This window comes from Pseudophryne corroboree, chromosome 10 (genome assembly GCF_028390025.1).
Source record: "Pseudophryne corroboree isolate aPseCor3 chromosome 10, aPseCor3.hap2, whole genome shotgun sequence".
Taxonomy (NCBI): Eukaryota; Metazoa; Chordata; class Amphibia; order Anura; family Myobatrachidae; genus Pseudophryne; species Pseudophryne corroboree.
In genome coordinates, this window is record NC_086453.1 from 158,979,648 (window position 1) to 159,000,989 (window position 21,342).

At 46.5% G+C, this 21,342-nt stretch overlaps 1 long non-coding RNA gene across 1 annotated transcript in view; it reads left to right on the forward strand.

Moving 5' to 3' along the window:
• Window positions 1-1,963: 1,963 nt before the first annotated feature.
• LOC134965115 (uncharacterized) overlaps window positions 1,964-21,342 on the forward strand; it is a 66,124-nt gene continuing 46,745 nt past the window's right edge. The window contains exon 1 of the long non-coding RNA XR_010188325.1: window positions 1,964-2,462. This is a non-coding gene — a long non-coding RNA (uncharacterized LOC134965115). The remainder of the gene's footprint in view (window positions 2,463-21,342) is intronic.

Here is a 21,342-nt window from a genome sequence, read left to right on the forward strand (position 1 = left end):
CTAAAAACTTTTTCTAAGCAGCTCCTTAAGAGAGCCACCTAGATTGCACCCTGCTCGGACGGGCACAAAAACCTAACTGAGGCTTGGAGGAGGGTCATAGGGGGAGGAGCCAGTACACACCACCTGATCCTAAAGCTTTAGTTTTGTGCCCTGTGTCCTGCGGAGCCGCTATTCCCCATGGTCCTGACGGAGTCCCCAGCATCCACTTAGGACGTCAGAGAAATAAGAATAAAGACAAGTACAGTTTAGTATTTAAGTCCAAATTTAATGTAGCTGCTAGCAAGATCAAGAGCATATTTAACAAAAACTATAGATTACTGTTTACTGATCCTGTCCTTAAAGACCATTTAGATGAAACACCAGTGATAGTCTTTAAGAAGGCCAGGAATTTGAAAAATGTTCTGGCTCCTAGCTTCTTTAAAGGGCATTCAGATCAGGTCTCAAAAAGTACACAAAGAACCCTAATTGGACCAGAGGTTATGGATTTTTATAGGTGTAACCATGGGAGGTGTACCACTTGTTCTTTTGTTTCGAATAAAACTAAAAGTGTTGTTTCTAATGTCTCTAAAAAAGAGTACAGAATCAACACTTTTATCAACTGTAACACCCAATATGTGATATATTTAATAATATGTTCATGTCAATTATATTACGTAGGTCGAACCATACGCACCCTGAAACTCAGATTTATGGAACACAGAAGAAACATCCTAAATAAATGTACGAATCATAGTGTTCCACGTCATTTTTCTGAGTTTCATGGAGGCGATCCTATGGGGCTCCTTCTGGTTGGGCTGGAACATATCCCAGCCACCAGCAGGGGAAGGGGACCGCTTTAGAACTTTGTGTAGACAGGAGGCAGCATGGATCCTTAGATTACAGACACTTAACCCTCAGGGTCTCAATGAAACCATAGATCTTGAGTTTACCTAGGGGTTTATCTCTGTTTTTAATTCGAGCACCTTTATAGAAGTGCCCGAGATCTGGTTTCACCATCCCAGCTAAGGGGTTCTTTCCACTCTGCCTTCTGGTACACTGGTGTGTACCAGAAGGTGTGTACCACTGGTGTGTACCACACCAGAAGGTGTGTACCACTGGTGTGTACCACTGTCCCACTGGGTTCCCTCTTTCATTTTTACATACCAGCTTTGTGCAAGTAGCCACCTTTCTAAATCCTCTAAATAATCAAGCCACTATGAGTTTCTTATTTTCTCTTTGTCTCTATTTCCCTCTCATTCTCTCTTTCTTTCCCTCTCTGCATTTTTGTCTATTATTTTAGGAGTGGGGAGGGTTTTCCTCCCATGTATTAGAATATGTCTTGGTGTCAGTAGAGATCGGAACTGTGTGTAGTAATATGGATTCATACAAAATAAGTTGTTTCTCACCACGGAATTTTTAAAATTATTGTGATGATAATATAGAACTTTATTTATTTATTTACACACACTTGTATGCATGCAAAATGCTATAGTAATTATGAATTATTATAACATATTTTTTAGGATAAAGTTATGTATTCCCAGTCTCATATTTTGTTTTGGCTCTTTTATTCTATTTGTACTGTTCATGCAGTGTATTTAGTGCTGCCTGTTTATAGTTCCGTACTAATGGTTACTGTTTTATGGCATCAATATAGTAATATTCTTGTTTCATTCATGAATGTTTGTGTCTGCTCCAAAGTGAAGGAGCCTAAAGCATTATACTCAACCTGATTATATAGAATGGCTGAATTCAATTATTGATAATTAGCTTCACCTGTGGAGCAGGTATAAGGACTGAACACTCCCACTCCCAGGTATACCTGCCTTTTGAGAAAGACGCCCTGCTGGCGTTGAAACGCCTTAAGGATACAGGTGATGCACCTCAGGCACGGATAGAGACGGGGGCGATGGGGGCGGTCGCCCCCCCTAGCAAACTCCGTCCGACAGGCAGACAAACTGTCTGTGAAGTCCTGCTCTCTCCTCCCTTCCTCACTCAGCTGGCTGTCAGCTATTGTCAGTGGCGCCGAGCCGAGCTCCCAGACGCAGCATCTCACAGCAGGTGCCCTTCCTCCCCACTCACCCCTTTGGCCTGGACGGCAGTAAATCAACATATTTTGTTGATTGAGACTGCTTTCTTGTGGCATCTAAACAGTGCTGATAAGATGAGGTCAGGAAGTGGCTGTGTGCTGGGGGCGTGGCTACAGTTACATGACAGGCCTGTGGGCTAATAGAAACAGTATAGTGTTGGGAGGGTAGAACCTGTTCTGTGTACACTGTACACAGGAAGAGGAAGCATAATGGAACTGTGCGTTCCATTTCTTTCTGTCCTGTGTTCCACTTTACTTTGCTGCACAGAGTGAGAGCACACTGCATTCCTGCACCCAGAGACCAGCCAGAGGGACTATCCTGCCAGTCTGCCACAGGGACCATCCTGCCAGTCAGTCACAGGGACCAGCCTGTTGCAGAGGGGCCATACAACCGGTAAGAGATCTTATTGTTAAATTCCCTAGGCAGGGTATTACAGGTTTAGTCTCCCATATGTACAATACGATAAAGGGTGTCTGTAATACTGTAGGTGCCCTTATACAGTAGGTTTTAAAACATACCTTGTATTTCATAATGTTAAAAATGACATATCACGTCCTATATTAAAACTATAGAGACGAGCGTAAAAGTACAGAAAGTGTGTATAAAAATACTATACAAAAAAACATGTGTCTGCTAATTTGTCCTCTATTTGGTTAGTTTCTCATAAATAACACTGTACACATTCTATGAAGTATCAACTTGGAATTGTCTTCACCGTATAATTAACCACCTACAAGGTGGCCCCGCTGTAGTCTTACAAATGAGTATTAGTTACAACTGTCTTCAAGTTCCTGTATATTATTGGTCCTATAATATGCATCAAATAGTTTATATATCACTGGGAGAGATCCAGCGCTACTGCATATGTAGGTTGTTCATAAATAGGCCACTTCGGATACAGCAGATGTCACATCTCACAGCATACGTCTCATTAGGCTCATTCAAATGTACCCAAAATGGATGGGATAAGAAAATATGGGGGGGTCATTCCGACCTGATCGTAGCTGTGCTAAATTTAGCACAGCTACGATCATCCACACTGACATGCGTGGGGACGCCCAGCACAGGTTCTAGCCCGCCCCGCATGTCAGTCCCAGCCCCATCGTAGAAGTACAAAAGCATCGGCGATGTTTTTGTACTTCAGGAGTAGCTCCCGGCCAGCACAGCTTTTGTGTGCTGGCCGGGAGCTACTCGTCGCTGCCCGGGTCGCAGCGGCTGTGTGTGACGTCACACAGCCGCTGCGGACCAGCCACACCTGCGTTGGACGGACCGCGCCTACAAAACGGTGACCAAACGCCGCCGTGCCGCCTCCTCCCGGCCAGCGAACACCTCTGCCTGTCAATCAGGAAGAGTCGATCGCTAGGCAATGACAGCCGTCGCCTGTCAGCCATGCGCCGGCGCACTGCGGCGCATGCGCACTTCTGACCTGATCGCTACGCTGCGATGAATGGCAGCATGCGATCAGGTCAAAATGACCCCCATAGTGAAGTACTGTTTAATAATTTTAAAATTTCACATGACAAAAACATAAACTCCACACAGATCACATGTATTTCCAGTCCCACCCCCCATAGCAAGACGACCCGCCAAATTACTGGGTTGGGAAAGGCAGCCTCTAAGGTCCAAAGCCGGATCCCACCTGGGAAGGACCCGTTTCCAATTCCCGGGTGGGATCCGGCATTGGAGATGTGTAAGGGGGGGTGGGTGTAGTATGTTTTGCCGGCGGTCGGGTTACCGGCGCCCAGCAACAGGCGCCGGGATCCCGACCGCCGGCATGCCGACAGCTGGGCGAGCGCAAATGAGCCCCTTGCTGGCTCGCTACGCTTGCCACGCTGCGGGCACGGTGGCGCGCGTCCAGGGGAGTTGCGAACCCCCAAGAGGGAGAATAGTTGTCGGTATGCCGGGTGTCGGGATTCCGGCGCCGGTATACTGAACAGCCGGCACACTGAATACCACCCGTAAGGGGTAATAATATGCCACTTGTTACCATTTGTATCAATAAATGTTGGTAGTATCCCAAAGATCTCTGATTGATACAATTATTCTAAGTAATTATAGTTATTATCACATTTATACTATTTATCATCTAAATATAAGGTGCTTATATAGAGTCAGTCAATCATCAAGGTTTATAATACTGTATTTCATAACAATGTCAACATATCATAAAACTTGATTGACTGACTATTTCAGCACCTCATATTAAGATGAGAAATAGATGAGAATAATTACTCCAGACATTTGTTTTCATTTAATATATTTCTCTAACGTCCTAGTGGATGCTGGGACTCCGTCAGGACCATGGGGAATAGCGGGCTCCGCAGGAGACAGGGCACATCTAAAAAAGCTTTTAGGTCACATGGTGCGTACTGGCTCCTCCCCCTATGACCCTCCTCCAAGCCTCAGTTAGGTTTTTGTGCCCGTCCGAGAGGGTGCAATCTAGGTGGCTCTCCTAAAGAGCTGTTTAGAAAAGTTTTTTTTTAGGTTTCAATCTCAGTGATTCCTGCTGGCAACAGGATCACTGCATCGAGGGACTTAGGGGAGAGATTTCCAACTCACCTGCGTGCAGGATGGATTGGAGTCTTAGGCTACTGGACACTTAGCTCCAGAGGGAGTCGGAACACAGGTCAGCCTGGGGTTCGTCCCGGAGCCGCGCCGCCGATCCCCCTTACAGACGCTGAAGAGACGGCAGAACGGAGGTCCGGAAAGCAGGCGGCAGAAGACTCCTCAGTCTTCTTGAAGGTAGCGCACAGCACGGCAGCTGTGCGCCATTGTTGTCACACGGCTCACTGACTCAGTCACGGAGGGTGCAGGGCGCTGCTGGGGGCGCCCTGGGCAGCAATATAATTACCTTTAGTGGCAAAATAAATACATCACATATAGCCATTAAGGCTATATGTATGTATTTTAACCCAGGCCAGTTTCTTAAAAACCGGGGAAAAGCCCGCCGAAAAAGGGGCGGAGCTTATTCTCCTCAGCACTCAGCGCCATTTTCCTGCTCAGCTCCGCTGGTGAGGAAGGCTCCCAGGTCTCTCCCCTGCACTGCACTACAGAAACAGGGTAACAAAGAGAAGGGGGGCATAAATTGGCGATATTTATATATTAAGAGCGCATATATAGTAAACAACACCTTCTAGGGTTGTTTATATACATTTATAGCGCTTTTGGTGTGTGCTGGCAAACTCTCCCTCTGTCTCCCCAAAGGGCTAGGGGGTCCTGTCTTCGATTAGAGCATTCCCTGTGTGGCTGCTGTGTGTCGGTACGTGTGTGTCGACATGTATGAGGACGATGTTGGTGTGGAGGCAGAGCAATTGCCGATGATGGTAATGTCACCCCCTAGGGAGTCGACACCGGAATGGATGGCTTTAGTTATGGAATTACGTGATAATGTCAGCACATTACAAAAGTCAGTTGACGAAATAAGACGCCCGGCTAACCAGTTAGTACCGGTTCAGGCGTCTCAGACACCGTCAGGGGCTGTAAAACGTCCTTTACCTCAGTCAGTCGACACGGGTACCGACACAGATGAATCTAGTGTCGACGGTGAAGAAACAAACGTATTTTCCAATAGGGCCACACGTTATATGATCACGGCAATGAAGGAGGCTTTGCAGATCTCTGATACTGCTGGTACCTCAAAAAGGGGTATTATGTGGGGGGTGAAAAAACTACCTGTATTTTTTCCAGAATCAGAGGAATTGAATGACGTGTGTGATGAAGCGTGGGTTAACCCCGATAGAAAACTGCTAATTTCCAAGAAGTTATTGGCATTATACCCTTTCCCACCAGAGGTTAGGGCGCGCTGGGAAACACCCCCTAGGGTGGATAAGGCGCTCACACGTTTATCAAAGCAAGTGGCGTTGCCGTCTCCTGATACGGCCGCCCTCAAGGATCCAGCAGATAGGAGGCTGGAAACTACACTGAAGAGTATATACACACATACTGGTGTTATACTGCGACCGGCAATAGCCTCAGCCTGGATGTGCAGTGCTGGGGTAGTGTGGTTGGATTCTCTGACTGAAAATATTGATACCCTGGATAGGGACAGTATTTTATTGACTCTAGAGCAATTAAAGGATGCTTTCCTTTATATGCGAGATGCTCAGAGGGATGTTTGTACTCTAGCATCAAGAGTAAGCGCGATGTCCATATCTGCCAGAAGAAGTTTATGGACGCGACAGTGGTCAGGTGATGCGGATTCCAAGAGGCATATGGAAGTATTGCCATATAAAGGAGAGGAATTGTTTGGGGTCGGTCTTTCGGACCTGGTGGCCACGGCAACTGCCGGCAAATCCACTTTTTTACCTCAGACCCCCTCCCAACAGAAAAAGACACCGTCTTTTCAGCCGCAGTCCTTTCGCTCCTATAAAAAGCGACCAAAAGGACAGTCTTATCTGCCGCGAGGCAGAGGAAAGGGTAAGAAAGGGCAGCAAGCAGCCCCTGCCCAGGAACAGAAGCCCGCCCCGGCTTCTACAAAGCCATCAGCATGACGCTGGGGCTTTACAAGCGGACTCAGGAACGGTGGGGGGTCGACTCAAGATTTTCAGCAATCAATGGGTTCACTCACAAGTGGACCCGTGGGTCCTGCAGATAGTATCTCAGGGTTACATGCTGGAGTTCGAAAGGTCTCCCCCTCGCCGGTTCCTAAAGTCTGCTTTACCAACGTCCCCCTCAGAAAGGACGTCGGTTTTGGAAGCCATTCACAAGCTGTATTCTCAGCAGGTGATAGTCAAGGTACCCCTCCTACAACAGGGAAAGGGGTATTATTCCACACTATTTGTGGTACCGAAACCGGACGGTTCGGTAAGGCCTATTCTAAATCTGAAATCCTTGAACCTGTACATAAAGAAATTCAAGTTCAAGATGGAGTCACTCAGAGCAGTGATAGCGAATCTGGAAGAAGGAGACTTCATGGTGTCCTTGGACATAAAAGATGCTTATCTACATGTCCCGATTTACCCCTCACACCAAGGGTATCTCAGGTTCGTGATACAAGACTGTCATTATCAGTTTCAAACGCTGCTGTTTGGGTTGTCCACGGCCCCTCGGGTCTTTACCAAGGTAATGACCGAAATGATGGTTCTTCTACGAAGAAAAGGCGTATTAATTATCCCTTACTTGGACGATCTCCTGATAAGGGCAAAGTCCAGAGAACAGCTGGAAGTCGGTGTAGCGCTAACACAAGTAGTGCTTCAGCAACACGGGTGGATTCTAAATCTTCCAAAATCTCAATTGACCCCGACAACACATCTGCTGTTCCTGGGCATGATTCTGGACACGGTTCAGAAAAAGGTATTTCTCCCGGAAGAGAAAGCAAGGGAGTTATCCGAACTTGTCAAGAACCTCCTAAAACCAGGAACTGTGTCAGTACATCAATGCACAAGAGTCCTGGGAAAGATGGTGGCTTCGTACGAAGCGATTCCATTCGGCAGATTCCATGCACAAACATTTCAGTGGGATCTGCTGGACAAATGGTCCGGATCGCATCTGCTCATGCATCAGCGGATAACACTGTCACCGAGAACAAGGTTGTCTCTCCTGTGGTGGTTGCAGACTGCCCATCTGTTAGTGGGCCGCAGATTCGGCATACAGGACTGGGTCCTGGTGACTACGGATGCCAGCCTACGAGGTTGGGGAGCAGTCACAAAGGGAAGAAACTTCCAGGGCGTGTGGTCAAACCTGGAGACGTCTCTTCACATAAATATACTGGAGCTAAGAGCGATCTACAATGCTCTAAGCCTGGCAAAATCGCTGCTTCAGGGTCAGCCGGTGTTGATCCAGTCCGACAACATCACGGCAGTCGCCCACGTAAACCGACAAGGCGGCACGAGAAGCAGGAGTGCAATGGCAGAAGCTGCAAGGATTCTGCGCTGGGCGGAGAATCATGTCGTAGCACTGTCAGCAGTGTTCATCCCGGGAGTGGACAACTGGGAAGCAGATTTCCTCAGCAGACACGACCTTCACCCGGGAGAGTGGGGACTTCATCCAGAAGTTTTCCACATGATTGTGAACCGTTGGGAAAAACCAAAGGTGGACATGATGGCGTCTCGCCTCAAAAAAAAAATTGGACAGGTATTGCGCCAGGTCAAGAGACCCTCAGGCAATAGCTGTGGACGCTCTGGTAACACCGTGGGTGTACCAGTCAGTGTATGTGTTCCCTTCTCTGCCTCTCATACCAAAGGTACTGAGAATTATACGGAAAAGAGGAGTAAGAACAATACTGGTAGCTCCGGACTGGCCAAGAAGAACTTGGTATCCGGAACTTCAAGAGATGCTCACGGAGGATCCGTGGCCTCTACCTCTAAGAAGGGATCTGCTTCAGCAGGGACCTTGTATGTTCCAAGACTTACCGCGGCTGCGTTTGACGGCATGGCGGTTGAACGCCGGATTCTAAAAGAGAAGGACATTCCTGAGGAAGTTATTCCTACTTTAATTAAAGCCAGGAAAGAAGTGACCGCACAACATTATCACCGCATTTGGAGAAAATATGTTGCGTGGTGTGAGGCCAAGAAGGCTCCAACGGAAGAATTTCAATTGGGTCGATTCTTACATTTCCTGCAAGCAGGATTGTCTATGGGCCTCAAATTGGGGTCCATTAAAGTTCAAATTTCGGCCTTATCAATTTTCTTCCAGAAGGAATTGGCGTCAGTGCCTGAAGTACAAACTTTTGTCAAAGGTGTACTACATATACAACCCCCAATAGTGCCTCCAGTGGCACCGTGGGATTTGAACGTGGTTCTAAATTTTCTCAAATCTCATTGGTTTGAGCCTTTAAAATCGGTAGATTTAAAATACCTTACATGGAAGGTAACCATGCTGTTGGCCCTGGCTTCAGCCAGGAGAGTTTCGGAGTTGGCAGCTTTGTCATACAAAAGCCCATATCTGATATTCCATTCGGACAGGGCAGAATTGAGGACACGTCCTCAATTTCTCCCTAAGGTGGTTTCGGCATTTCACTTGAACCAGCCTATTGTGGTGCCTGCGGCTACTAGCGACTTGGAGGACTCCAAGTTACTGGACGTTGTCAGAGCATTAAAAATATATATTTCAAGGACAGCTGGAGTCAGAAAATCTGACTCGTTGTTTACATTGTATGCACCCAACAAGTTGGGTGCTCCTGCGTCTAAACAGACGATTGCACGTTGGATATGTAGTACAATCCAACTTGCACATTCTGTGGCAGGCCTGCCACAGCCTAAATCTGTAAAGGCCCATTCCACAAGGAAAGTGGGCTCATCCTGGGCGGCTGCCCGAGGAGTCTCGGCATTACAACTTTGCCGAGCAGCTACGTGGTCAGGGGAGAACACGTTTGTAAAATTTTACAAATTTGATACTCTGGCTAAAGAGGACCTGGAGGTCTCTCATTCGGTGCTGCAGAGTCATCCGCACTCTCCCGCCCGTTTGGGAGCTTTGGTATAATCCCCATGGTCCTGACGGAGTCCCAGCATCCACTAGGACGTTAGAGAAAATAAGAATTTACTTACCGATAATTCTATTTCTCATAGTCCGTAGTGGATGCTGGGCGCCCATCCCAAGTGCGGATTGTCTGCAATGCTTGTACATAGTTATTGTTACAAAAATCGGGTTATTACTGTTGTTGTGAGCCATCTGTTCAGAGGCTACTTCGTTTGTGTTATCATACTGTTAACTGGGTTCAGATCACAAGTTGTACGGTGTGATTGGTGTGGCTGGTATGAGTCTTACCCGGGATTCAAGATCCTTCCTTATTGTGTACGCTCGTCCGGGCACAGTACCTAACTGAGGCTTGGAGGAGGGTCATAGGGGGAGGAGCCAGTACGCACCATGTGACCTAAAAGCTTTTTTAGATGTGCCCTGTCTCCTGCGGAGCCCGCTATTCCCCATGGTCCTGACGGAGTCCCTGCATCCACTACGGACTATGAGAAATAGAATTATCGGTAAGTAAATTCTTATTTTTTTTGCTATACCCTAATATTAGGGGATTACAACCTTTTATACTTTAGGTATCACAACTGTACATGACGTGTCATAAATTCTGATGAACATATCTTTGGAAGATGTAATATTGGGGAACTTTGATTTGATGTGTTGTAGAAGTGATTATTATACCAAACACCCACTAACAAATCCTAAACCTGCTTGGCTGGCAATATATCCCTACCAGCTATTAGGGTGTCATTTATAATCAAGGGATCTCTCCCACTGATATATAGACTGTTTGATACACATTATAGGACCAATATTATGTAGAAACTTGAAGACAGTGGTAACTACTACTTATTTGTGAGACAACAGCGGGGCCACCATGTACAGTAGGTGGTTAATTGGGAAGCAGTCACTTTCCCGGCATATAGGATCCCGGCGATCAGGATACAGACGCCGGAATCCCGACAGCCAAGGAAATGCCAGCAGACGGAATCCCGAATGGGGCCCCTAATTCCTACTCGGGGGGGTTGTCCACACCACCCCCCAAGGGGGAATTTAATAGTGTGGCGAGCAAAGCTCACCACCAGGCCTGGAAATTGGTGAGTGCAGCGAGTCCGCAAGGGGACACGCTGCTGTCGTCACTGGGACTCTGGCGTCGGTTGTTTGTTGCTTTCATTGTTGTTATTTATAGCTATTTAGTGTTTTGCTTAAAATAAAGCAAATAAACTTAAAATATATTTATTTGTGTGATGGAGGAATTGGGACTGGATAGGGGAGGAGTCAAGACTGAAGAGGGGAGGAGTTGGGACTGGATAGGGGAGGGGTCAAAATTAAACAGTAAACCGCCCCCCCCCCCCCTAAAAGAAAAGTCTAGATCCGACCCTGATGCACCTTGAGGATCAGTACCACTGTGTACTTCAATTTCCCTTCAAAGTCGTGCATAGGAGCCCAGTCTGACTACTGCGGCCCGGAGATCCCAGCCCGCAGCTTTCCACCCATACAGCCCCAGCCGCCCAACTCCTGCCTGGCGGCAAGAACGGTAATTGCCGTCCCACAACAGGTTTAGTGCGGGCCTGCGAACGGGACTCACATTGGGTGCCTTTCCAACTACAGACAGGCTGGCTGTTGGTCAGTGCACTCAGCCTGACCATCGCTACAGCCCAGGCTCCATCAGTCATCTGTCCCCGTTTGGGAGACACGGTGCCCCCGGATGCAGCATTGATCGAGTGAGGACGGACAACTAAGGCTCCCTGCACATCACGGCACCATTTTCATTCACCACTGAGGATCTGGTGTTCAATATTTCCCTGGCCAACGGGATAGCACCAGGGAGCAGGCATTGAAAGCTCCTGCCCAGCGCTACAGGTGCGCATATACATCCATTTATCATTTCATCCATTTGTACCGGCTGAACAACGCCTTCCATTTGTGCTACATGTAATACTTTTTAAGTACACAGCCGTGAGCTATTCCTTTGATAATTACCTTTTAGCCGTATATTTCAGTGCATACATTGAACTCTGCACGATTCATGACCCCTCTGGTGGTATCAGTAATTGAACTTTCATGATCTGTTTTCAATTGGTGCTCCAATTATATTTTGGATGCTTAGCCATATTACATTGTATATTAACATTATTGCAATGTTTTAATATTGTAACATACCCCCGGGAGGTTGTTGTATTTTATTTATATTTAATAAATGTCTCCAATTATCTGATTGTCAAGCGCCACTTGGTTTTTGTTTGCTACTTTTGTGTTTTAAGGGATTGGCAATTCCCTTTTACAAGAGGCTGCTGACAATCATATCGCAGTACTACTCACCAGAGCGCTTAGTACTTTTACCCATGAAATAAAACTCCACTCTTTATTATTGCTAGTTAATATGGTGAGTGCAGAGCCCCTGACCATATATATATATATATATATATATATATATATATATATATATATATATATATACACTGCTCAAAAAAATAATGGGAACACTAAAATAACACATCTAAATGAATGAATTATTCTTATTAAATACTTAAGACGTTCTTTACATAGTTGAATGTGCTGACAACAAAATCACACAAAAATTATCAATGGAAATCAAATGTATTAACCCATGGAGGTCTGGATTTGGAGTCACACTCAAAATTAAAGTGGAAAAACACACTACAGGCTGATCCAACTTTGATGTGATGTCCTTAAAACAAGTCAAAATGAGGCTCAGTAGTGTGTGTGTGGCCTCCACGTGCCTGCATCACCTGCCTACAATGCCTGGGCATGCTCCTGATGAGGTGGCGGATGGTCTCCTGAGGGATCTCCTCCCAGACCTGGACTAAAGCATCCGCCAACACCTGGACAGTCTGTGGTGCAACGTGGCATTGGTGGATGGAGCGAGACATGATGTCCCAGATGTGCTCAATTGGATTCAGGTGTGGGGAATGGGCTGGCCAGTCCATAGCATCAATGCCTTCATCTTGCAGGAACTGCTGACACACTCCAGCCACATGAGGTCTAGCATTGTCTTGCATTAGGAGGAACCCAGGGCCAACCGCACCAGCATATGGTCTCACAAGGGGTCTGAGGATCTCATCTCGGTACCTAATGGCAGTCAGGCTACCTCTGGCGAGCACATGGAGGGCTGTGCGCCCCCCCAAAGAAATGCCACCCCACACCATTACTGACCCACTGCCAAACCGGTCATGCTGGAGGATGTTGCTGGCAGCAGAATATTCTCCTTGGAGTCTCCAGACTCTGTCACGTCTGTCACATGTGCTCAGTGAAAACCTGCTTTCACATGTGAAGAGCACAGGGCGCCAGTGGCGAATTTGGAAATCTTGGTGTTCTCTGGCAAATGCCAAACGTCCTGCACGGTGTTGGGCTTTAAGCTCAACCCCCTCCTGTGGACATCGGGCCCTCATACCACCCTCATGGAGTCTGTTTCTGATCGTTTGAGTAGACACATGCACATTTGTTGCTCGCTGGAGGTCATTTTGCAGGGCTCTGGCAGTGCTCCTCCTGTTCCTCCTTGCACAAAGGTGGAGGTAGCGGTCCTGCTGCTGGGTTGTTGCCCTCCTACAGCCTCCTCCACGTCTCCTGATGTACTGGCCTGTCTCCTGGTAGCGCCTCCATGCTCTGGACAGAACGCTGACAGACACAGAAAACCTTCTTGCTACAGCTAGCATTGATGTGCCATCCTGGATGAGCTGCACTACCTGAGCCACTTGTATGGGTTGTAGACTCCGTCTCATGCTACCACTAGAGTGAAAGCACCGCCAGCTTTCAAAAGTGACCAAAACATCAGCCAGAAAGCATAGGAGCTGAGAAGTGGTCTGTGGTCACCACTTGCAGAACAACTCCTTTATTGGGGGTGTCTTGCTAATTGCCTATAATTTCCACCTGTTGTCTATTCCATTTGCACAACAGCATGTAAAATTGATTGTCAATCAGTATTGCTTCCTAAGTGGACAGTTTGATTTCACAGAAGTGTGATTGACTTGGAGTTACATTGTGTTGTTTAAGTGTTCCCTTTATTTTTTTTGAGCAGTGTATATACACTGCTCAAAAAAATAAAGGGAACACTAAAATAACACATCTTAGATCTGAATGAATGAAATATTCTTATTAAATACTTTGTTCTTTACATAGTTGAATGTGCTGACAACAAAATCACACAAAAATGATCAATGGAAATCAAATTTATTAACCCATGGAGGTCTGGATTTGGAGTCACCCTCAAAATTAAAGTGGAAAAACACACTACAGGCTGATCCAACTTTGATGTAATGTCCTTAAAACAAGTCAAAATGAGGCTCAGTAGTGTGTGTGGCCTCCACATGCCTGTATGACCTCCCTACAACCCACACAAGTGGCTCAGGTAGTGCAGCTCATCCAGGATGGCACATCAATGCGAGCTGTGGCAAGAAGGTTTGCTGTGTCTGTCAGCGTAGTCTCCAGAGCAGGAGACGTGGAGGAGGCCGTAGGAGGGCAACAGCCCAGCAGCAGGACCGCAACCTCCGCCTTTGTGCAAGGAGGAACAGGAGGAGCACTGCCAGAGCCCTGCAAAATGACCTCCAGCAAGCCACAAATGTGCAAGTGTCTACTCAAACGATCAGAAACAGACTCCATGAGGGTGGTATGAGGGCCCGACGTCCACAGGTGGGGGTTGTGCTTACAGCCCAACACCATGCAGGACATTTGGCATTTGCCAGAGAACACCAAGATTGGCAAATTCGCCACTGGCGCCCTGTGCTCTTCACAGATGAAAGTAGGTTCTCACTGAGCACATGTGACAGACGTGACAGAGTCTGGAGACGCCAAGGAGAACGTTCTGCTGCCTGCAACATCCTCCAGCATGACCGGTTTGGCAGTGGGTCAGTAATGGTGTGGGATTGCATTTCATTGGGGGGCTGCACAGCCCTCCATGTGCTCGCCAGAGGTAGCCTGACTGCCATTAGGTAACGAGATGAGATCCTCAGACCCCTTGTGAGACCATATGCTGGTGCAGTTGGCCCTGGGTTCCTCCTAATGCAAGACAATGCTAGACCTCATGTGGCTGGAGTGTGTCAGCAGTTCCTGCAAGACGAAGGCATTGATGCTATGGACTGGCCCACCCGTTCCCCAGACCTGAATCCAATTGAGCACATCTGGGACATCATGTCTCGCGCCATACACCAACGCCACGTTGCACCACAGACTGTCCAGGAGTTGGCGGATGCTTTAGTCCAGGTCTGGGAGGAGATCCCTCAGGAAACCATCCGCCACCTCATCAGGAGCATGCCCAGGTGTTGTAGGGAAGTCATACAGGCATGTGGAGGCCACACACACTACTGAGCCTCATTTTGACTTGTTTTAAGGACATTACATCAAAGTTGGATCAGCCTGTAGTGTGTTTTTCCACTTTAATTTTGAGGGTGACTCCAAATCCAGACCTCCATGGGTTAATAAATTTGATTTCCATTGATCATTTTTGTGTGATTTTGTTGTCAGCACATTCAACTATGTAAAGAACAAAGTATTTAATAAGAATATTTCATTCATTCAGATCTAGGATGTGTTGTTTAAGTGTTCTCTTTTTTTTTTGAGCAGTGTATATATATATATATATATATATATATATATATATACACACACACACACATATATATATATATATATACAAAAAATATAATTTTTTTTATGTTTTTTTGTTTAATATGTGTTAACAAAAAAATCAATTGAAGTACAATCCTCCATTAAAATATCCACTACTTTCCATCTGAGACATTTTGCAATTTAATTGAAGTTCTTTACATACAGTATACTGTCTATACCATGATTAGTTCCCTGCAGAAGAGAAATGAAAACAGCATTAATCACTAAAGATACATTTACAGTTTGCAATATGCTTATACACAGTGCCCAGTTATTCCAAGAGTATACATATGTCTGCTGAACAACACATTGCAAAGACAAGTGGCAGTGTCTTAATGTGTAAAATGAATACTCTGCCCCACCATGGAAATTATTAAATGCTCTTTAATTCATGAAAGTTGACTTTAACTTTATATGGCCATGCAGAGAGGCACAAATGACATTTTAAGGTAGATATAAACACACAAAGTAGTTCTTATGCTTCTCTTGAAAGGCTGTAGGCAGGGCCAGTGCTAGGGTGTTTGGCACCCTCCTGCAAACTATAAATTTGCTCTCTCCCATATTTTACAAAGGGACGGTGTACACCAAAGGCATGCAAAAAAAAAGGTGTGGTCTCACAAGGAAGGGGAGTGGCCACACAATGGTACCCACATTTCAAATTACGCAACACAGTAACACAATCTTATTCACATTACACCGCATGTAGTGCCCCTGATTCATAATACACCACAAAGTAGTGTCCTTTACTCACATTATTACACACAGTAGTACCACCCATTCATGTTAAGCTACACAGGAGTACCCCTTATACATATAACTCCCACAATAGTAGTGCCTCTTACACATGATGCCCACAATAGTAGTGGCACTTACTGTACACATAACTGTGAAGAGACGGGGTTCTTCTAATCACTCAGACACAGAGCCGATGAAACTAAAGTGATGGTTTATTTCTCACAGCACACAGTAGTAGATAATTCACAGGAAGCAGAAGTAAATATAGCCCAGAAACAGTATACAGGTAGCAGTCCAGATAGTAAGTCCCAGTAGAGGATTTAGGTCCACAGCAATTCCGTGCAGAAGTTCCAGATCAACAAGTCCATACAGCAGAACTATCACTGAGTCCACACAGCAGTGATAGCAGATTAGTCCATACAGTAGTAAGTACATATAAGTCCACACAGCACTGTTGATGCGTTCCACAAGGTACCCTGGCAGAGAATCACCCCTTAGCCAAAGTCCTTTGACTAACATATTGCTATCTGCACCTATGCAAATCATCTATATTCCAAATGTATGTTCCAATCTCACCATGTAATCTGCCTATTGCTATCTGCACCTATGCAAATCATCTATATTCCAAATGTATGTTCCAATCTCACCATGTAATCTGCCTACTGCTATCTGCACCTATGCAAATCATCTATATTCCAAATGTATGTTCCAATCTCACCATGTAATCTGCCTATTGCTATCAGCACCTATGCAAATCATCTATATTCCAAATGTATGTTCAAATCATTTGTTAGACAGTTTTGTGATTTATGCTTTTGTTTGTAATTTAAAATACCTGTGTTTCAAAGCTTGGTCAGTGCCGCATATTTAATTAAGGCTGACTGGGCTGGTGTTTGTTTAGTCAAACACTGTGTAATGTAACACCTTTGATTAGTGGGACAGTTGCCTCAGCTGTAGTTTGGTCAATTTCCCATAGTATATCTGTAACTTTAACCATGCACAGCTGTGCATGTCAGCTGTGCGTTCCAATACTCAAAGCGTTCCTTTCTCTAAGCGTTTTGAAAATGAACAGTTAAAAAAACAGTTGAACAAACATTGAACAGCATCAAGAAAGAAATCTGGAACATTATGTGGCCTCTCCTCACCTCTGCCATGAGAACACGAGGACCAATGCCTACTACTCCTTTGTCCAAGAACATCATGACTGCCCCCGGGACTACCCCTCAAGCTGAGCAGGGAACTGGGGACGTGCGCATCAGGACCAGACTTTGCTGGGTCAGTTCCATTGGACATTAGTGTGCACCCCACATTCTCACACCCACCCGCACTGCTCTCATGAGACCAGGACATTTATCTTTTTCACAAAATAATGTTAGTACAGTTTTCCTGCAAATGTGTCTTTCTCTTCTCTTTCTTCTTACACGGTACTTCCACCCCACTGTGTGCTATTCCCGTAATGTGTACCTCCATTGGTTGCACACCCTGCCAGCAGTAACCTATGCAGTGCGCCCCACATGGCTGCCTCGGATGGTTCCTCCGTGGGCGGGGTGTGCTTCATTTGGATCTTTACATGCAGGGTATAGCATACTTCTACACACGTGTCAGTTCTCCCATACATGCATTTGGCCCCTGTATGGCTCATCTCCCACTGTGTAACCTTTGTAGTGCGCCCAACATGGCTGCCTTATCTGGTGCGCTTGTGGATGGGATGAAAAATGCGTGGACCTGATGTTTTTATTGGAACCCTACACTGAACTTAGGGACTCTGCAATCTCCCCATTTTGTGTTCTCTTCTAGGGGTGGACTATTCCACCCTGGGTAATCCTACGCAGTGCGCCTAAGATGGCTGCCGCACCTGGTGCCTTGTGAGGAATACACAACCCCTGGAGGTTATTACTCAAAATGCCTACACCAATCCTGCATTATTCTTTCTGTGTCTTTGTCAGTGTGGTTTATCTTTTGATGTAATACTTAAATCTTCTGTATTATGTGCATTGTGTGAGTTCTAGTTGGCACCGCGGATGGCTGCCTCAGTGCTGCTCTGCCAAGCAGCCTTAGTTTTTAGTCTTAAATGTATAATATGTCTACTGTACAGTTGCATATGTGCAGTATGAACTCATATGTGTAATGTTTGTAATGTATGCTATGTTTTTCCTCCTTCATGTTGCTGCTTGGCGATGCATTGTACCACAAAGAATTCCTAGTGTACGTGAGTACACCTGGCCAATAAAGCTGATTCTGATTCTGACATAATGCCCACAGTAGTAATGTCCCTTACACATAGTACCCACAGTAGGGCCACGTATACATATAATGCCTACAGTAATGCCTCTTACATATTATGAGTGGGGCAGTGTGCAATGAGGTAGAGGGTCCAGGCATATGCACTCAGACATGCCAAGACAAAGCCCCATACTGCCTCCCCCTGCCACCTGCATTCAGCTCCTTGGAGTATAGACTCACTGGTGGTGGTGACTGCTGATCTATGGCCAGGTCTGGCTACTGCTGGCTGGGGGTTGGGAGAGGGAGCTGTCAGTCAGCAAATATATGCATAGCAGTGGCGTAACTAGAACTTTTGGTCCCCAGAGCTAAATTTTTAAGGGGCCCCCAGTTCAGGACTCCCAAGAGAGTGGTTGAAGGTACATAGAGACAGAGAGTTGCAGAAGGGACACAGAGACAGACAGTGACTGCAGGGAGACAGAGAGAGTGGCGACAATGACACAGAGAGAGAGAGAGACAGCAAGGACATAGGGATAAAGATAGGCAGCAAGGACTAAGGGACAGAAACAAGCAGCAGGGACATAAAAACAGAAGAAGAGGCAGCAGGAACATAGGGACAGAGAGAGACAGCAGTAATGTAGGGACAGATGGAGATGCAGCAGAGACATTGGAACAGGTAGAGACACAGCAGTGACTTAGGGAAAAACAGTATGGACGTAGGGACAGAGAGAGGCAGCAGGCGCGTAGGAACAAATAAAGGCAACAAAGCCGTAGAAGCAGCAGGGACGTAGGGACAGAGAGGCAGTAGGGGCAGAGAGAAGAGCAGCAGGGACATAGGGACAGAGAGAGGAGCAGCTGGGACATAGGAACAGAGAGATAGGAGCAGGGACATAGAGACGGAGTGGCGACAAGGACAGAGAGAGAGTGTCGGAAAAGACATATGGGCAGAGAGGCAGCAGGGATGTAGGGACAGAGAGAGGCAGCAGGGATGTCAGGATAGAGAGGGGCTGCAGGAATGTTGGAACAGATAGAGGCAGCAGGGATGTTGGGATAGAGAGTGGGGCAAAAGGGATGTAGGGACAGAGAGAGGCAGCAAGTACATTGAGACAGAGAGAGTGGCGGCAATGACAGAGAGAGTACTGACATAGACATAGGAACAGAGAGAGGGGCAGCAGGGACGTAGGGACAGGGAGAGTCAGCAGGGAATAGGGACAGAGAGAGGCAGCAGGGAATAGGGACAGAGAGAAGCAACAGGAAATAGGGACATAGAGAGGCACCTGCATGGGGGCTGGAAGCATCTCAGGTCTCAGGAAGACATAGTGGGGGCACTGAATAAATATATATATATAGCTCTGTGATGCGCAAAGATGCCATATTAAATAGATATAGCTGGCCACTCCACCTACTTTGGTAGCTGGTCGCTGGCTGGCAGTCAGGTAGGCTTGTCTCTCTGGCAGGCAGCAAGCTTTGGATGCAGGTGTGCAGCATGCTCTCACTATGCAGTAAGGATGAGAAGAAGTGGAAATGGAACACAGTGCCTTTCAGCTTCCACTTCCTGTGTACTGTGTGCACACAGCACACCTCCCAGCCTGTCTTTCGTATAACTAGTCCCACCTCCACATAACAGCCACTTCCCCTGCTGGACCTCCTGTGATCAGTGCTGTGGAGACATTGGGGTGATTTGTTGCGCTCTTCCGCAGACTCCAATGGATGTTAATAGACTGTACTGTCAAAAAAGAAAACGGGCGAGTGGGGAGGAAGAGGGACGCTAGGCTGGGAAGTATGCTCGGTATTAGTAAGTGAGGGAGGAGGGCTGGCAGTCAGCAGGGGGAGGGAGCACAGCTTGCAGTCAATGAGGGAGGAGGGCTCTTCACACTGCTGGCTCCGCTGCCTGTCACACGGTTTGACAGGCGCAGCGGCAGTAACAGTGAGTGGACAGCAGCAAAGTAGCAGAGCAGGGAGAGTGCCTCTCTAGCCTGGTGCATCCCTGCTTTGCAGACTTTGCTGAGAAGGTAGCGCTGGCACTGGTTACAGGTAAGAAAACGTATCCCAATAAATTAAATGGGATACGTTCTAAATAGAGATGTGCGGTGGGCACTTTTTGTCACAATCCTCACTGTAGTTCTCATATTTGGTGACTTACCTCTGCCATCTCTGTCCTGGATCCTGTGTCTTTCTGCTCACTGGGATAAACAGCTTGCCAATACCATGAGTTTCCTGAGTTCTCTGCCTGGAAGTTAAGAGTTAACTAGCTCTACCTGTGGTTATTAACCTTCTGTGTGAATCTGAATTCAGCAATCTGGAGTTAAGGCTTAAAATCCAGCATCCTCTGTTCATTTGTAGAAGTTCAGGCTTCAGTGTTCTTTCAGCCTGCTAGGCCTCACTCCACATCAGAGCCTAATCTGGAGTATTGACATGACAGTGTCTGATCACCTGACCTGGAGCTGTCCAATCCTGTGCCAGCCTGAGACTCTCTGAATCACCTGACTCTGCTCACCAATCACCAAGGACCAGGAAGTATAAGTCAGGACACTTGAGTTGCAGACTCTGCCAGTTCCTTGTGTCACACACACAGCTATGTGTAAGCTTAGAAGCAAAGCTCACTAAAGGTAACACTTTTACTTTGGTTCCTGTAAAACTATGCACTTTTGCTATCCAGTCTGGATTACAGTTGTGTTACCATTGATATCTAGTATTCGTCTCGTCTTAAAGCCATAGCCGCAGTATTCCACAGTCTTGTCTTAAAGCCACAGTTGCAGTATTCCGCAGTCTCGTCTTAAAGCCACAGCTGCAGTTTTCTACAGTATCATCTTAAAGCCACAGCTGCAGTATTCTTCAGTCTCGTCTTAAAGTCACAGCTGCAGTATTTCTCCAGTCTCGTCTTAAAACCACAGCCGCAGTATTCTTCAGTCTCGTTTAAAAAAGCCACAGTTGCAGTATTCTTCAGTCTCGTCTAAAAGCCACAGCCGCAGTATTCTTCAGCCTTGTCTTAAAGTCACAGCCACAGTCATTGTTCTACTTACAGTTGCGTTTCCAGTTATTTTCGGTACCAGCCCGGATTACAGTTGCATTCCAGTATACCGGTACACAGCCCAGTTTACAGTGCGGTTCTCAGTCTCACCGGTATCCAGCCCCGTTCTTAGTCAGTCTCACCAGTAACCAGTCCAGTTCAACGTCTTCAGCTCTCCTCCCAGTTCTGTGCAACTCCAGAGAATCTATTTCATAGTAACCTTGAGTACACAAACACCTACTCCTGAGACAGTATATCCAGTTCATACTCACCAAT